Source organism: Perna viridis, chromosome 7 (assembly GCF_037379345.1).
Source record: "Perna viridis isolate PV_CMFRI_1.1 ecotype Kerala chromosome 7, ASM3737934v1, whole genome shotgun sequence".
In the NCBI taxonomy this organism is placed as follows: Eukaryota; Metazoa; Mollusca; class Bivalvia; order Mytilida; family Mytilidae; genus Perna; species Perna viridis.
Genome location: NC_142451.1, coordinates 44496061 through 44500451, shown reverse-complemented (window position 1 = coordinate 44500451; position 4391 = coordinate 44496061).

Here is a 4391-nt window from a genome sequence, read left to right as displayed (position 1 = left end):
TTAAAAGAATAGGCCTGCAGCAGCGCTAAGCTTGTCGTAAAAGGCGACTAAATAGTGCTCAGAAACCTAGCCGGGGGCTAGGCGCTCTGCCCACAGAGCAACTGGGATGTGTGCCCCAGGTGGTGGAATGGGTTACCCCTGGCATGTTACATGCTGGGGTTGTCAGGCTATAATACGGAAAACCTGACCCCAAACCATAGTGGTGCACCGTGTTGGGAAAGATGCTACGTTCCTCGCACGTTAAAGAACCCTACTGTGGTATTCGATAGGAGTAGGAACCTTTGCGCTCCGCCACAGGAGGCTAAATTGCCCGACCTTACCCATCCCCCCTTTTTCTAGTGGCAATCAAAATTTGTCGACCCTGTTGTCCTTGTGACCCATCCTTTTTTTATCATTTCATGTTGATTGTGACATCCATTTCATGTTCATTGTCTGAATATAGCTGAAATATTGCTGCTCGGACGTTAAACCTCAACAAACATCTAAATATGACAGCTTTATTTTTTTGCTAAAGGCCAGATTACACAGAGATCAGGCAACAAATAATACTATGTTAACATTAACATTCAGGTGTTTCATGTGAATTTTCTGTGTTGCATAATACTTTTATTTGAATTGAAAAAAAGGCTGGAAAAAGATTAACAAGTTGTGCCTTTGTAACTTGCAATGTTAAGTATCTTGTTAATGTGTTTATATTATGATACAAAAAATGCATGCATCTTGTATCACCGTGTAAATGAGCCTTAGAATATTCCAAGGATATATATTACCGGATCTTTCACTATAAAATTTACCACTTAATATTAAACAAGGTTTAGCACACTACATTGTGTTAAGAATTTTCCCAATCAACCATTTGCATATATGTCAAACATATAAAGGGGAATATATTCTGTACAAATAATCACGCCAAAGCAATACCAAATACATGAAATCTTTAGTTTTTTATTAAATTCTACACCAGAAATAGTTATTCAGTATATCGAGTGGAAGTAGGAACTAATTTTGAAGATCCTGGAAAGGGATACTTGGTAAAAGCAATCTATCAAACTGCATTTAAGCATACCCTCAAATAGAACCTCAGAAATCTCAGCACTATGAGGAAGAGGGGTAATTTCTGCGTAGGACTATTTTTGCGTACGTTCCAAATGCTCATTGGTTGAATTGGTGGTCTGTAACCTGCTAGCCGAACTCTTATTAAAGCTGAACGACACTATTGTGTCACGAGGAAAGAACTCTTAGCAGTGGTAAACCTCGTTCAAGCATTTTCTTTATGGTCGAAAGTTTATTGTGCGCACTGATGACAGCTCATTAAAATGGCTTATGCAGTTCAAGAATCCTGAAGGACAGATGGCTCGATGGCTAGACGTGTTAAGTGACTTTGACATGGACATTGTTTATCGTGCTGGAAGGAAACACGGTAATGCGGATGCTTTAAGTCGTATTCCGTGTAAACAATGTGGATATATAGTTAATTGGGAAGAAGAAAGAGATAAACTATCCGCTGTGCGTACAGTGAAAAGTGGCGATTTCCAAAGTGAGCAAATGTCGTTGAAAGATTTACAAAACCGAGATAAAAACATCAGGTTCATTCTAGATGCACTCTCAGATAAGAACACACTTTCCTTTCGTGATATATCTGGAAAGAATGTAGTGATCAGGAGTTTGTGGTCACAGAGAGATATTCTTGAAATAAGAGACGGAGTGTTGTACAGAAGGTTCGAAACTTCAGACATTCACAAAAACCGCCTTCAGGCTATTGTGCCGTTTTCTGAAAGACGGAATGCTCTTTCAGTGTCATGATAGCATAACAACGGCACATTTAGGAGTCAGAAAAACCTTGGAAAAAGTAGAACAGAAATATTACTGGCTAGGTCTTCACGCGGATGTTCGGAGATACATCGCAGGGTGCAATTTTTGTAGCAAAAGGAAAAATCCTAATGAAACGAAGAAGGCCCCTATGAGTATTGTGCATAGCAGTTATCCAATGGAGCGTATAGTGACTGATATTTTGGGCGAGTTACCAGAAACCGAGGATGGTAATCGATATATTCTGGTAGTCTCTGATTACTTTTCAAAATGGCCGTAGAGTTTTCCAATGCCTAAAATGGAGGCACAAACAGTGGCAAGAATTATGGTGGAACAAGTGTTCACTAGGTTTGGAGTGCCTTCTTATATGCATTCGGATCAGGGGCGTCAATTCGAGGGTAACTTGTTCCAGGAAATGTGTAAGATGTTGAACATTAAGAAAACAAGGACGACGCCTTATGACCCCCAATCCAACGGGATGGTCGAACGTTTCAATAAAACATTAGTAACTATGCTGAGTGCATATGTTAATGACCATCACCGGGACTAGGATAGGCACATTCCGTATGTCATGATGGCATACCGCAGTGCAGAACATGAGACAACACGGTACACTTCAAACTTTCTTATGCTAGGTAAGGAGGTATCCACTCCGATTGACATTATGTACGAGATACCACCTAGTGTTAAATCTTCCCCATATAATCAGTGGGTATGGGAGTTAAAGGAACGGGTGGAAGAAGCTCAGAACAAGTGCGACAGAATACGCAAGGTGCGATGCTAAGACAGAAAGGATACTATGATAGAAAGCTTTCATGGGAAATCTTTAAAGAAGGTGATGAAGTATATGTTTTTTTTCCAGTTAAGAAAACTGGATGCTCTGCAAAGTTAAGCTCCTACTGGAGGCGTGCTTTCAAAGTAATAGAAAAGTACACAGATGTGACGTATAAAAGTTGATTGTGAACGAAGAGGGAAACCTCAAATCATTCACGTGAATCGAATGCGAAAGAAGAATTCGCAAGAACTGTTAGGTGAAAGTGATGAATCTCAGGAAGATTTGTCAGATATTGGTAAACTTAAACTAAAAGTAGACACCGACGACTCGTTAGGTGGGATAGAACGAGTCGAATCAAATTCAGAAGGGGTTGACGAGGAAGAAGTTGGTAGAGATACATACCTCGAGGAAACTTCTGATTTCAAAGAACATCTAGATACTGGGAGAAGGGAACGATTGTTTGTTTGTTTGTTGGGGTTTAACGTCCGAGCAGCAATATTTCAGCTATATTCAGACGATTAACATGAAATGGATGATAAAATGAACATGAAACGAAAAAAAAAAAGATGCGACACAAGGATAATAGGGTCGACAAATTTTGATTGCCACTGGAAAAAGGGGGAGGGGTAAGGTCGGGCAATTTAGCCTCCTGTGGCGGAGCACAAAGGTTCCTACTCCTATCGAATACCACAGCAGGGTTCTTTAACGTGCGAGGAACGTGGCATCTTTCCCAACATGGTGCACCACTATGGTTTGCGGTCAGGTTTTCCGTATTATAGCCTGACAATCCCATCATGTAACACGCCAGGAGTACCCCATTCCACCACCTGGGGCACACCTCCCAGTTGCTCTGTGGGCAGAGCGCCCTAGCCCCCGGCTAGGGTTCTGAGCACTATTTAGTCGTCTTTTACGACAAGCTTAGCGCTGCTGCAGGCCTATTCTTTAGACACCCGGACCTGCACGGGGAGAATATGGTACAGCACTGTCGTCAATGGTTTATTTTCTGTTAAAATGTTTATAACAATTGATTTTTTTTCTATTAAGAATGGAAGTGATCATGTGTCAATCTATTAAGTTTGAATTGTTTTTTCTGATGGTTTGGTTGCCTAAATTTTTTTACCTTTAGACAAACGTACAGCAAACAAATTGCTCTTAAATATATTTTAAAATTTTCAGTCAGTCAAGGTATGATGGAATTGATCATTTCAACAAAATACACAAAATATGATAAAAACTGCCACTACGTCACATTAGCCTGGTTAAAATCCATATTAGCCTAGGCCAATATGACATATTGGCTTTGTTAGTCTACAAAGGTATAATTGCGTAAGGTTTTCAACATTGGCTGAGTTAATGGTCCTTGGCTAGCTAAATTGGACTTCGACTACGCCTCAGTCCAATATGGCTGGCCTCGGACCATTAACTAAGCCAATATGGAAAACCTTACGCAATTATACTATATTATTTGATGGTAATACTTGTGTTTATTCATTAGATTCATTATTTATCAAACGAGTGCTGAGCAGTAATTAGTGACATATTCGATTTTATGTGGGGAAAAATATTTGCAGAGAAGCACCCCGAAATCTTGGATCACACTTTTCGTGGTTATATACTATTGGGCTGCATATTTGATTGTGGGAGTATGCTCCTGTGGGTATACTGAAAAATGAATATATATGACACCTAATATCCCAACTCCCTCTCTTAAAAAGCGGCATTGCTATATGTTTATCTTTCTCCAGATTTTGTCCTCAGTAGACTACAGAATTTGTTAAAATTTAGCCATAAACAATAACTGGGAAAT